The sequence below is a fragment of the Mesoplodon bidens genome, assembly GCF_964165515.1.
Source record: "Mesoplodon bidens genome assembly, chromosome: 20".
Taxonomy (NCBI): Eukaryota; Metazoa; Chordata; class Mammalia; order Artiodactyla; family Ziphiidae; genus Mesoplodon; species Mesoplodon bidens.
Genome location: NC_138181.1, coordinates 8,462,784 through 8,476,656, shown reverse-complemented (window position 1 = coordinate 8,476,656; position 13,873 = coordinate 8,462,784).

Below are 13,873 nucleotides of genomic sequence, written 5' to 3'. Positions count from 1 at the left end.
GCCTGGTCATCGTGTCGTTAACTTCTTCCACCTGCTGGGGGTTTCAGTATCTACAAAACAGCTCACAGGATACGGCTCAGAAAATGGTGTATAGCTCCTGAAGAGGAACTAAAGGTCCTTGAATTTATTTAACGACTAAACTATGATTATTTTGTCATGTTTGACCACTTTCCTTTGCTTCTGCATTTTCTCACTTCTCTGATTAAACGTATTCCTTTTTTTTTTCTTTTTTTTTTTTTTTTTGGCCGTGTGGTATGTGGGATCCTAGTTCCCAGACCAGAAATAGAACACTGCCCCCTGCATTAGAAGCACAGAGTCTTAACCACTGGACCACCAGGGAAGTCCCTAAACTTATTCTTTGACGAAAGTTTCTCTACAGACAAAAGGCAGGCGGAGGACATAGGACGGAAGGTCCATAGGGTCCTGCTCCGTTTCACAATCAGCAGTAAATAGTAAATCAAACAAAGCTACAGTTCCTTAGAGAATTATCTAGTCTCTGGTGGGCCTATTAGGTAACGCTCTATTAGGACACTGGAGGGACTTGCAGTCATTCTTTGCCTTATTTCCTTGTTTTGGATTTTCTTTAAAAAATTTTTTTCCTTCCAGTTTTATGGACATAATTGGCATATTGCACTATGTAAGTTTAAGATGTACAACATAATGGTTTGACTTACACACGTCATTAAGTGATGACCACAGTAAGTGTAGTGACACCCATCATCTTATATGGATACAAAATAAAAGAAAAAGAAAAAAATATTTCTTCCTTGTGGTGAGAACACAACTGAATGCCTATTGTGTGCTGAATACCTACCAGTAGACTGAGGGGAGGGAGTGGACCCTTGCTCTCAAGGACTGTGCAGTCCAGCAGAGAGAGACAGCCATGGTAACAACTAAGGTCACTACTGTATTATAGGTACTATGATAAAAGCTCCCCTGAGGGGCTTCCCTGGTGGCGCAGTGGTTGGGAGTCTGCCTGCTGATGCAGGAGACACGTGTTCGTGCCCCAGTCCGGGAAGATCCCACATGCCGCGGAGCGGCTGGGCCTGTGAGCCATGGCCGCTGAGCCTGGGCGTCCGGAGCCTGTGCTCTGCAATGGGAGAGGCCACAACAGTGAGAAGCCCGCATACAGAAAAAAAAAAAAAAAAGTCTCCTGAGTACCAAGGAGGGTGTAGTCAGGTCTACTGGAACCAGAGGCATTTATTTCCCAGGTGCTGGGGAGGAGAGACCATTCCAGGGAGGAGGAGAGTCATCAAAGGCAAGAAGTTTTTAAAAGCCAGTCATTTGACTTGGCATAACCACTGATTATGGCCTTTAATTACATACCGTCCTGAACTGTCACTTAGCTGCTGTGTGCAATAGCGACGTTTCATGCTTGGAGTGGGTGTAAGACAAAAAAAAAAAAAAGTAAGAGGCAGTGTGGGCAGTGATGGGATTTGTGAAAATCAGGAAAATTGACATTTGGGACCTGGTTTCCAATCCCAGTGCAACCACCTGTTGCTGGGAGACCTTGGGTAAGTTAATAACCCCCCTCTGTGATTCCTTTGTGCAAAAGGGTCCAGAGTCCACCCATCACCAGCACCTGGAGGTTGCAGTGTTTCTTTGGAAGCTCACAGGCAGGAAGGCAGCAGAGTCCAAAGTTCCTGCATTTTTGTCATCCTGCAGGTCGGTGGCCAGTTGGGCTGAGACAGCTGGCAGCACTGTGGAAGCACCAATAGGCCTCCAGTCCCATAATTCCTCTCCAGCTATGTGTGTGTGGGAGAAGGGGGGAGGGTCAAAGGGGACACTGAGGTGAAGCCATAACTGTGGGAACTTCCTAGAGGAGGGAATGGCCTTTTAGAATGAGGGACCTCCAGAGGCCAGCCTGTCAGACTTGTGTTCTAAAATTACCCCTGCGGGCTTTTAATTTATGAAGGTGATCAAGTGCCAGGACAGAGGGTCAAAACCACTGAAAGAAGGATTTATTACATTTCCCAAGAGAATGGGACACCGTGCCATGCAGGGCAACAGGGGGAAACCCGGGTCTGATCAGGTGGCAGCAGAAAGGAGGAGGGTTAGGGTTAGCCTCAGGGTTAAGCAGAGGCCACAGCCTTTACTGGGATGTTCTTGAGAAAGGCAAGACAGGGCAGAGTATTCACTTAGGATTGGCTAGCTTGAATTATTCCAGTGGCTTGGGCTACAGGGGTGGTCTCCAGTCATCCCGTTCCTGGCCCTGGGGTGATTCAGGGCAGGGGAAATAGTCTCAGTGTGTATGAGAGCAGAGAAGGGGATGGGTAGGGTGGGCCTTGGGTCTGCCAGTCTGTGCAGGCAAGACGTGTTCCAGGCCAGCTGTCCCCACCCCCAGGAATTAGCTGGCCCTGGTGCTGGTGGGAGGGTGATCCTGGACTGTGCTTAGTCCTCTACGATACTGTAGCGTTAATATTAACCCATCTCACAAGGATACGGTGAGACTTAGGTGTAATAGCAGACACTTCATAAAATGACAGCTGTGTGACCTGTTTCACCAGCCTGGGCTTCAATAATCCACATCACTTTTTATGTTATTGTAGTAAAATACACATAACATAAAATGTACCAACTTAACCACTTTTAAGTGTGCGGATCAGTGGTACTAAGTACATTCCCATCACCATCCATCACCAGAACTCTTTTTATCTTGTAAATCTGAAACTTTATACCTATTACACAACTCCCCATGCTCCTGTCCCCACCAGCCCCTGCCAACCACCATTCTACTTTCTGTCTCTATGAATCTGACTACTCTAGTGAAATTATACTGTATTTGTCTTTTTGTGACTGGTTTATTTCACTTATGTAATGCTGTCAAGATTCATCCATGTTGTAGCATGTGTCAGAATTTCCTTCCTTTTTAAGGCTGAATAATATTCCATGGTATGTAGAGACCACATCTGGTTTATCCATTCATCCATTGATGGACACTTGGGTTGCTTCCACCTCTTGGCTATTGTGAATAATGCTGCTATAAACGTGGGTGTACAAATATCTCTTCAGGACTCTGTTGTGAATTCTTTTGGTTGTATACCCAGAAGTGGAGTTGCTGGATCATTTGGTAGTTGTATTTTTAATTGTTTGAGGAACCATCATACTGTTTTCCACAGCAGCTGCACTATTTGACATTCCCAACAGTGCACAAGGGTTGCAATTTCTCCACAGCCTTGCCAACCCTTGTTGTTTTCTGGTTTTTGATAATAGCCATCCAAATGGGTATCTTGTGGTTTTTGTATGCATTTCCCTAACAATTAGTGATGGTGCACACCTTCTCATGTGCTTATTGGATCCTTGTATATCATCTCTGGAGAAAGGTCTATACAAGTCCTTTGACCATTTTTAAATCAGGTGGTTTCAGACTAAGACATTTAAAAAAATATTTATTTATTTATTTGGCTGCACTGAGACTTAGTTGCTGCACGTGGGGTCTTCATTGTGGCATGCGGGATCTTTAGTTGTGGCATGTGGGATCTAGTTCCCTGACCAGGGATGGAACCCAGGCCCCTTGCATTGGGAGCGCAGAGTCAGCCACTGGACCACCAGGGAAGTCCCTTTTTTAAAAAAAAATTTATATGGTCACTCCTTGGTATATTTTTTTAAGATTTTTTTTGATGTGGACAATTTTTAAAGTCTTTTATTGAATTTGTTACAATATTGCTTCTGTTTTCACATTCTTTGGCTGCAAGGCATGTGAGATCTTAGTTCCCTGACTAGGGATTGAACCCACACCTCCTGCACTGGAAGGCGAAGTCTTAACCACTGGACCACCAGGGAAGTCCCTGAGATATTTTAATTAATAAGCTGAAACATGAAATTTGGTAGGTAAAATTTTGCACTTGTATTTATAAATGGAAGGAAGACTTTTTTTAAATGTTACCTAAGAAGAACAGAGCAAGATGGAAGACACAGGCTCAGAAGGTAGCACTTCTAAATATAGGGCACATTTCACATAGGACTTCAGAGACTGACACTAGAATCCAGTTTCCTGAGTCTTGATCTAGCACAATGGTTGCTAAACTAGTTCTCAAACCAGTGTTTTCTCACGACGATGCTCTTTCTTTCAGTCATAGTCTGACACACAAACAGACTAGTCCATGCTTATGTAAAATTTCCACATTTTCTAAGAATTTACTTTCATTTATTTTATTTTGGCTGCCCAGCATGACATGTGAGATCTTATTTCTCCAACCAGGGATTGAACTCAAGCCCCCTGCAGTGGAAGCACGGAGTCTTAACCACTGGACTGCCAGGGAAGTCCTCATTTATTTTATTTTTAAGCAACCACAAACCACTTTTCTTTGGGAATAATGATTATAGAAAAGGAGTTGTGGTACAAAAATGTCTTTTTCTCTGCAAATGAATGAAATTCTTATAGGATATGCAAGAAATTATTTACAGTGATCTCAGGGAGTGTAGAGAGTATGTCAAAAGGTATCATTTGAATTTTGTACCACCTGCACGTACTGTTTATTCAAAAGATTTTAAATTTTCTTTTCAATTAAGATAAAAAAAACAGAGACCAATATTTAAGCAACTTACAACTTAAAACAGAATTTTAAGGTAGTGTAGGTGTTAAAATCTGAGTTTGTCATCCATATACCTTGTGTTTTAGCCTCTAACGCATATTTATTGGTGAATGAAGATCATTGACATTTTCTAGAAATAATCTAAAAACGTTGACTAAATCTGGTGACATGGAAGATAGGGAAGGGCTATTCTTTGTCCCAGGTTTTGTGAGTGTTCATTTGATTAGGAATGAGGCAAACTCACTCTTCTTTCACAGCTGTCAGCCTGTTCTTCAGAGACATTACAAGCAAGTTCAACTGCCTACAACTTGCAGTGCAGACCTTGGGAGACTTCCCTGAGGAAAGAGTATAGAAGAAAAAGTCCAGTTCTGTGTCCTCAGATGCATGATTCATTTGCTAGCAGTTTTTAGCTGAAAGGACCTCGACAGAAGCCTTGGTAGAAAATTACACAAAGAAATAATAAGTGTTCAGAGATGGGGTTCATAGATGTTACTTAATTTTGCTCAAACACTCATAAGCTTCCCACAGGTCCTGAAATCTGTGGAAATAAGTACCTGAGGTCATCTCCAATGTGCTTCTAATATTTAAAGTACTTCCGGGCTTCCCTGGTGGTGCAGTGGTTGAGAGTCTGCCTGCCGATGCAGGTGACACGGGTTCATGCCCCAGTCCGGGAGGATCCCACATGCCGCAGGGCGGCTGGGCCCGTGAGCCATGGCCGCTGAGCCTGCGTGTCTGGAGCCTGTGCTCCACAGAGGGAGAGGCCACAACAGTGAGAGGCCCGCGTACCGCAAAAAATAAATAAATAAATAAATAAATAAATAAAATAAAATACTTCCTCATGGGAGGCTGGAATTCAGCATGTTCAAAATGTGTAACCATTTCGTTTTCTTAAGAATCTGGAACCCTAGTCAGGCCCTGATTTTTCAAATTGTTCACTTTCGTAAAGAATATAGTAGCCTGTTTAATAGGCCTGGTTTTCTTCACCATATTCTTCTATTATCTAGAGTTAGGACTAATTTTTTACTTCTTAGGGAGGCAGTGTAACATGATGGTTGAGGGTGCAGGTTTTGGGGTCAGGCTGCCAGAGTTCAAATCCTACATCAGTGGTCCCAGCTACAACAGGAGGATAATAGTACCTCTCTGACTCATTGCGGTGTCCTGAGGATCAAATGGCATGAACTGTTTGGCAAGGTTTTAATGTACATTAACCACTAGTAAATCAGCTATTTGTTGTTATTTTTCTCCTTTTGTTTTTGGAACCTCGGGTGTACAACATTAATCAGAATGCTTGGTTCACAACCCACTATCTTTATTGGCCTGTGTATGGTACTGTTTTCTTCATTTTATTTAATTTGTGTTAATTTTTGTATATTAACTTGATTTAATATGATAGCAGACACACACTAACCCACTCAGTCTTAGAACTAGAATATTGCTAATAACTTGCATCTAGTTAAAGGCTCTTATCTTGTCCTATTCTTTAGCCTTCTCCCCTCCCAGAGATAACCACAATCTTGAAGCAATATTGTAACAAATTCAATAAAGACTTTTAAAATAATACATTAAAAAAAAAGATTTGCACGTTATTTTGCTACAGTGATTTATCCATGTTATTTCATGAGCTCTAAATCATTTATTTTCAATGTTGTATAATGGTCTATCATGTGACTAAACCACAATTTATCTATTCTATCAATGGGAATTGGGACTGTTTCCTTTTTTCTTTTTTTCTTTGACACTGTTTCTATGTACATGTCTCTGGTGCATTTGTGCAAGAATTTCTCTTGTGCATATAAATATAATGGATGTGCTAATTTATATACACCTGAATATTAAACTCTACAAGATAATACCAAAGTGTTTCCCAAAATGGGTGTACCAATTTACATTCTCACTAGCAATATATAAAATATCACATTGGTCTATATTCTCTCCAACACTTGGTATTGTCAGACTTCTTTATTTTTAATCATCAAATAGGTACGAAATTATATCTCATTATGGTTTCTGTTTCCATTTCTCTAATTATTGATGGCATTGAACATTTCCTTATGTTTATTAGCTAAATGTGTTTCCACTTCTGTGAAATTCCTGTTCATATCTTTAGCAGGCAGCCAAACTGGCATTTAATTGTTGTTGATCAGTCTCCTAAAGTTTGTCCATTGTGTTGATTTTTTCATAGAACCAACTTTTGGCTTCTTTGATTTTCTTTATTGTTTTTCTATTCTCTCATTAATTTCCTCTTTAATGTTTATTATTTCCTTCTGTCTGCATGCTTTAGGTTCATTTTGCTCTTTTGTCTTCCCAGTGTCTTAAAGTTAGATTAGTGATTTGAGCTCTTTCTTCTTTTTTTAAAATACAGACTATAAATTTCCCCTAAACACTGTTTTAACTGCATCCCATAAGTTTTGGTATTTTGTATCTCAAAGTATTCTCTAATTTCTCTGGTGATTTCTCCTTTGATCCATTGGTTGTTTAAGAGTGTCTCATACTTTCCACATTCTTGTGAGTTTATCAAATTTATTTCCATTATTGATTTCTGATTTAATTCCACTGTGAGCAGAGAATACACACTGTACAATTTCAATACTTTAAAACTTCTTTAGACTTTTTAAAGGCCCAACATATGATCTATCCTGGAAATGGTCTATGTGATTTAAAAAGAATATGTATTCTACTGTAGTTGGGTACAGTGTGTTATAGATGTCTTCTAGGTCTAGTTAGTTTATATTGTTGTTAAAGTCTTCCATACTCTTGTTGATCTTTCTACTTAGTTCTATTAATTATTGAAGGTAGGATATTAAAGTCTTCAATTATTAGCATTGAATTGATATTTCTCCTTAATTTCTATTACTTTTAACTTCATGTATTTTGGGGCTCTGTTGTTAGATGCATATATGTTTATAATGGTTATATCTTCCCGATGGATTGACCCTTTTATCATTATGAAGTATTCCTCTATATTCAGTAATTTTTTTTTCTTTTAAAGTCTATTTTGCCTGATGTCAGCAATGCCACTTCAGCTCTGTTTTGGTCACTCTTTGCCTGGTATGTCATTTCTATCCTTTTATTTTCAACCTTTTTTATACTTAATGTAAAGTGTGTCTCCTATAGACAGCATATAGCTGGAGCTTATTTTTCTTATCCACTCTGACAACCTCTGCCTTTTGATTGAATTGTTTAAGCCATTCACATTAAATGCTATTATTGATATAGTTGGATTTGTGTCTAGCATTTTGCTTTTTGTTTTCTACATGTCTTATGTCTTATTTCTCTCTTGTCTCCTTCTGGGGCTCCCACCATACATATGCTGCTCTATTAATTGTTGTTTCAAAGGTCTCTTAGGCCCTGTTCACTTTTCTTTAATCATTTTTCTTTCTCTTCTTCAGACTTGATCATTTCAATTGTCCTAGCTTCATGTTTGCTGAATCTTTCTTTTGCCTGCTTAAGTCTGCCTTTGAACCCCTCTAGTGAATTTTTCATTTCTCTTATTGTACTTTTCAGCTACAGAGTTTATTTCTGGTTTCTTTAAAGGTTTTCTACCTATTGATATTTCCATTTTGCTTATACATAGTTTTCTTGACTTTCTCCATATCTTCCTTTCTAGTTCTTGAGCATCTTTAAGACAGCTGTAAAGTCTTTGTCTAGTAGGTTTGCTTTCTTGTCTTTCTCAGAGACAGTTCCGTAGGTTTACTTCTTCCTTTGATTGGGCCATACTTGCCTATTTTTTGGAATGCTTTATGATTTTTTTGTTGAAAACTGGACGTTTGCATCTAATGATGTGGTAACCAGATTCTACCTCCTCCTCAGGGTTTACTGTTTTCTTCTGGGTTTGGGGTTTTTCTGGGTTTGCTTTTTGGTTTGTTTGTTTGTTATATTTTTATTGTTTTAGGCTGTCTCCTAAGGATCTGTTAAGGATCAACATGAAGTGTAAACTTAAGATCATCTCAGACCTTTTCTGAGCCTGAGCCTTTCCCTGGGTATGCATGGTGACTTTCCGCTTTCCTTGTATGTGCAGTTGCTTTTGAGTGCCCTAGTCTTTAATGCCTGGTTCCGAAAATGGGAGAAAAAAATGAAGTGGGGAGGAGAAGGTGCCAGTTCTTTAAATCCTTTGAAGTCACTTTAGCCAGAGGCGGAGCAGCTTGCTGTAGTGAGGGGCATGCGCCGATGGCTGCCCACCTCTATGTCTGTACCTTTGTGATCAGAAGGGGCAATCAGTAAACAGAACACAGACTTCTGATATTGGAGAAAAGGACCTGATTGCCCACCATGGCTCTCACAAGCTGTGTGCAAGGTCTCCTGCAACTCCTCCACTGCCTGCATGGGCTGGAGGTGTGAGATGGGTAGTTGTCACTAAGCTAAGAGCTGGAATTGACCAAAATTAACCACTGTTTACCACCCAAGCCTTCCCCTGGAAGTTACAAGCCTTTCACAGATTCCAGAGTTCCAATTACTTATATCAGATAGACTCTGCCCGTACTATTGTTGCTTTGGTTGGGAGACAGATTCTTGGTGCTTCTTCCTCTACCATCTTCCCAGAAACCTCTTTCTTCACTTTCATTTTTGAAAGATAGTTTTGTAACATTACATAGTTTCATAATTACATTCTTGGTTAACAGGTTTCTTATTCAGCACTTTGTCATCCCACTGCCTCCTGGCCTTTATCTTTTCTAATGAGAAGTTAGCTGTTAATTGTATTGGTGTTCCTTTGTCTATAAATAGTCACTTTTCTCTTGCTGCTTTCTAATTTTTCCCTTTATCTTTGCTTTTGATCATTTTTACTATGACGTGTGTGGGTGAGGATCTCTGTGTTTATCCTATTTGGTATTCGTTGAGCTTCCTGTGTGTGTAGATTAGTGTTTTTCCTCAAATTTGGGGAGTTTTCAGCCATTATTTCTTCAAATATTTTTTTCTCTCCCTCCCTTCCCCACTCCTTCCCTCCCTCCTCAGCTTCTCTCTCCTCTTCTTCTTCTTCTGGGACTCCCATTATGCATATGTTGGTGTGACTAATGGCCTACTATGTTTCTCTGATGCTTTATTCATTTTTCTTCTTTTTTCTCATTATTCAGCTTGCATGATCTGTACTTACCTTCAAGTTCACTGAGTTTCTTCTGCCAGTTCAAACCACTATCAAGTTTCTCTAGTGAATGTTTCATTTTGGTTATTGTACTTTACAATTCCAGAATATCCATTTGGTTCCTTTTTATTTGCATCTCCTTATCGATATTTTCTTTTCGATGAGATATTGTCATTATATCTTCCGTTACTTCTTTAAGCATGGCTTCCATTGGTTCCTTGAACAGATTTGCAATGGCTGTTTTGAAGTCTTTGTTAATTCTGACGTCTGGGCTCTCTCACAGACAGTTTCTATTGTCTACTCTGTCTCCTGTGTATGAGTTATGTTTTCCTGTTTCTTTGCATGTCTCATAACATTTTGTTAAAAACTGGGCATTTTATATATTGTGGGATCTCTGAACACTGATTCCAATTACTCTCCACCCCCACCTCTGGCTTGCTGTGATTGTTTTCTTTTTTATTTAATCACTTGGCTGGACTAATTTAGTGAGGTTTATTTTCCCTTCCGTGTGATGTCTCTGGTTTCATTCCTTAGAAGGTGCAGCCTTGGGCGTGCACACAGTCACTTGGGGTGACAGGTTTTAACGGATCTTTCTTTCTTTTCTTACATGCCTCTTTCCCTGGTTCTCTCTGGTAAGTTAGCTTGTTCTCTCTTGTACAATTTAGCCTGCTGCTCTTGTGGAGCTACCAGCCTCCTCTTAATTGCTAACCACCGGGTTCTCCATTGTTCTTGAGAGCGCCTTAGGCGTGAACTTCCCCTACACACTTGCAAATAAAATAATTCCCTTTGGGGAGAGCTTCAGAGTTCTCTATCCTTATAGCCTGCCGCACCCCCGAGGAAAAAACCTCAGACACCTTCTGGAGCTGGCAGTGGGGCCCATGGCCTGCTTCTCTAGCACTGATATGCCTGCATTATGAGCAGAGCTCAGCTGGTACTATAGCCTCTGGTCCCGTGACTTGCCTCTGCTGGCATGGAAACTTCACCCTTTGAGCATATTAGGGAGAAGGTGATCAGGGTCCCAGTATTCTTGGCCTGCTGCACCTGAGGTACAGCCTCCATTCTATAGTGGGAGCTGAGTGGATGAAGGGAGTCCTGACCTCTTGGCTGCACTTGCCTGGAGTTTAGCCTTTGCAACACGAAGGTGGGGGGCCTGAGAAATACTGGCAGCCTCCCCTCCCTGGGAGATACATACTATAGCCCATGATTGGGAACTGGGAGAAGAAACATATATGCCACACGGTCTTAACTTTCTTATGAGATTTAGATGTTCCTGAATGTTCATCTGCTGTATGCCCTTAGGACAACATGCACAGATTTTAAATGTTTTTTTTTTTTTTTTTTCCACCACTTACGGTAGTTATGGTGTGGAGGAGTTCAGAGCTTCTCATGCAGCCATTCCAGAAGCTGTTTACCTACTTATTGTTAATACTGTACAGTTTGTCTCACCCAAAATAGTTTAAAACAATGAAAGTTTATTCATATCCCTTATGACGTTTAAAAAATGAAACTTTTATCATCTCTAAACCCAAACTAAGAATTTAGAAATGAATAAAAATTCTGAAGATTTTGAGAGTTTAAAAAAATATGTATCATTCAGAAAAAAATCTCAGTAAAAACACATCCAAGGTAAAAAATAAAAATGTATCCAGACATGGAATTGTAAGAGAGTATTACTTCAAGCAAACTATTGTTATTTTAAGGCCAAACTTATAATTGCTTTTTTGCTTGTGTGTAAGTCAGTTTGCTTGGATATTTTTCTTTCACATCAAGGATTGCATTTTAATACACAACTATATAAAACTGTAATGTCCAGAAACACTGGTTACCATCAGCCAAGTGCAATGCTCTTCACTCACTGCTTATCCAGTTCACAGGGTCCCCAATATCAGGAAGAGTAATAACCAAACAAGCAAATCTGTTCTCTTCTTCCTTTAAATGCTATTCATAGTTGGCTATCTTCTTAAAATTCTGGAACACAGCTGGCGTTTTCTTTTCATAGATCACATGGACTTTTAGATATGTCACTTATGACTGACTTTATAAAAGCCGTAAGTTGTGGGTATGTGTATGTGTGCATAATTTTTTAAATAACTAAAGATGATCAGAGAATATTACTTCAATCTAAAAAAAAAACCCGTATCAAGTGAAACTTTCAACTGCCTTCACCATTATGGTTATACTTCTAAGAAAGGGATTACACAAATTATAGTTAAAAGAAAAAATCTCCTCATGTATTTGAATTTCCAAGCAAAATTTTTTGCTAATAACTTTAGACACCAATGTTTCTTTACTGTAATGACAGAATTATTTTCAGTACACATAACAGGTACACAACTAATAAACATTTAGATAATTTTACAAAATTTTGAAACTTCTTTAATTTGGAATTTGATAGTTCAAACTAGGCAGTAGTTTAAAGCAAAGTTTATAGTTGCATTATAAACAAGTATTTAAAAAAGTGGTAACAAATTCTACTCTATTCCAGAAACCCATTTAAAGAATCTAAACAGAATTGCTTAAATGTAAATGGCATACAGAGAACAGATGTCCAGTTGTCAGGAGTATTTCACAAAGGGATTCTGCAGGGTTTGGAGGTTCGGCAAGTGTTCAGGTCCATTCTAATTCTAAAATTCAACCGTTTTCCTAGCAGTTCTATTAAGAAACAGTTATTTCTTCTATTATTGCCAAATTATATCATTCATAGATGGAAACTTTAGGATGTCACTATCGGTGCTTAAAATAAATGTCATCTTTCATACTATGGTGAAACTCACAAGGGTCTCCTCCCCACTTGTTCCAGACTGAGACCTTGTCCCTGCTGTTTCAGACTAAGTTTCACTATGATTGAAGAGGACCTATTTTAGCCTAAATGTTCTCCTTCTCTTGGCAATGTCATAAACGATACAATAGACAAAATGAATTTTAACAAAATGAACTTTTAAAACATTTCAACAAATGTTCCTTTCAAATTCAGAAACAAGCGCCTGTACCTCAAACTCCCTATGTTAAACATAATAAATGATTTAAATGCAAACAGTTGGTATACATGCTGCTTGCTCAGTTCTCTCCAAATAGGGATTTATGTCTCATGAAAAAAAAGTAGCTTCAGGTTAAATCATAATGCTAAGACACTAAGTAATTATGATGATCTCTTTTACAACTCAATGTTGGATTCTTGGTTCTGAGAACATGGACACACACACACATTTTTTTTACGTAGATGACAATTTAGATTTAAGATATACACTTTGCAAAATATTTACCCACATATTCTTCAGGAATCGTTAGAGAGATGAAATGTAAAAACAAACTACTTAGAGATTTTGTGGCTTCTAAAAACAGTGATGAGACTCACGAATAACCAGAAAAAAATCCTGATTCCTTAGAGTTAGTTCTAAGTGTTATCAGATGATATAATTTCAAGTAATCATAATTTTCTATTTTTGAAATACTGGTTCATAAAAAATCGAATCTCCATGAATCAAAGTACTGGCATGGCAGTGAATTACACTGAAAATCAGGTCTACAAAAGACACTCTTGGACATCACCGCTGAGTATCTTTAATACAGCCTTCAAAGGTCTGTGCAGCACTTTGAAATATGAAATAATTACAGTTGGAGCAGTTACTCTAAATCTCAGTAGGTAATTCCTACAGCAGTACTTGTTTACTCAGAACTGTTTTCATTTCAAATATATGTAAACTACTCACAAAATCAGGACACAACTCACAGTTTGAACAGAAACCTTAGTATTTGAGTCTCGGCATTAAGTAAAATAAACATTACCTATTAGGATGCTTTTGAATGCAAATCACTCCTTAAGGTAAATGGGATGTAATTTCTAACTTGTGGTAAAAGTGAATAAATCGTTTTTTATGTGAAGCCTTGACCAAAACCAATTAGTCAAGTGCAAGATTTTCACCTTATGGAACAAGTCAAACTCTACCCACACAACACATCTGGCAGAGATCTGGATGCAGGTACACCCTACAGTTGGGTACTGGATGTCCCTTAGGTCGGGGCAGTGAGAGAAAAAGGCAAGCCGTGGATCAGCCCCCATTGGTCATTGGTCATTACCTCACTGATAACAATGGCTGCTTTGCTTACTGGAGAGTGTATCTTGCACTGGAGACACACTTCTAATTCTATAATGCCAGACAGTGGGGGGAAAAGAAGGGTCCACTTTTTAAAAATCCATTCTCTAAAGTCTTTTAACCATTTTGATTAGGTATGGAATGACTCATTTTCTAAAGACAACCGA